Consider the following 439-nt stretch of genomic DNA (forward strand, 5'->3'; position numbering starts at 1 on the left):
ATCATCATCTCCTGCAGCTGGTCTCTCTTGCTGGCCTTCTTCTTAGTCTACTTTTTGTTGGCCTTTATAGTCTACTTTAAACTTGGCCCTTTTATAAGAGTGACAGAGTGACTTTTTAATCTTTTCTCCTATTTCCTGACCCTACAGATCCTGTATTTCTTCCACCCTTCCCTTCCCCAGAAGGCAAGAGTCCAGAGCAGGTATGTTACCTACCTTGTTCATCAAATAATTGTATCTATTTTTTTGAATCCAATCTGATATTGTGATTTTTCCTGATGTAAACCAGTAAGATAGAGATGTGGAGGGCTAACTGTATACAAAGGCCTGGGTTCATGAACTTAATTCATTCCCCTACATTGGCTGTTATGTGCGCTCTCCACTTGGATGTCATCCCAACATCTTAGCACATTTAAAATTGAGTTTATTGTAAAGTAATTAT

The sequence above is a fragment of the Bison bison genome, unplaced genomic scaffold (assembly GCF_000754665.1).
Source record: "Bison bison bison isolate TAMUID 2011002044 unplaced genomic scaffold, Bison_UMD1.0 scf7180017864145, whole genome shotgun sequence".
NCBI classification, from domain to species: Eukaryota; Metazoa; Chordata; class Mammalia; order Artiodactyla; family Bovidae; genus Bison; species Bison bison.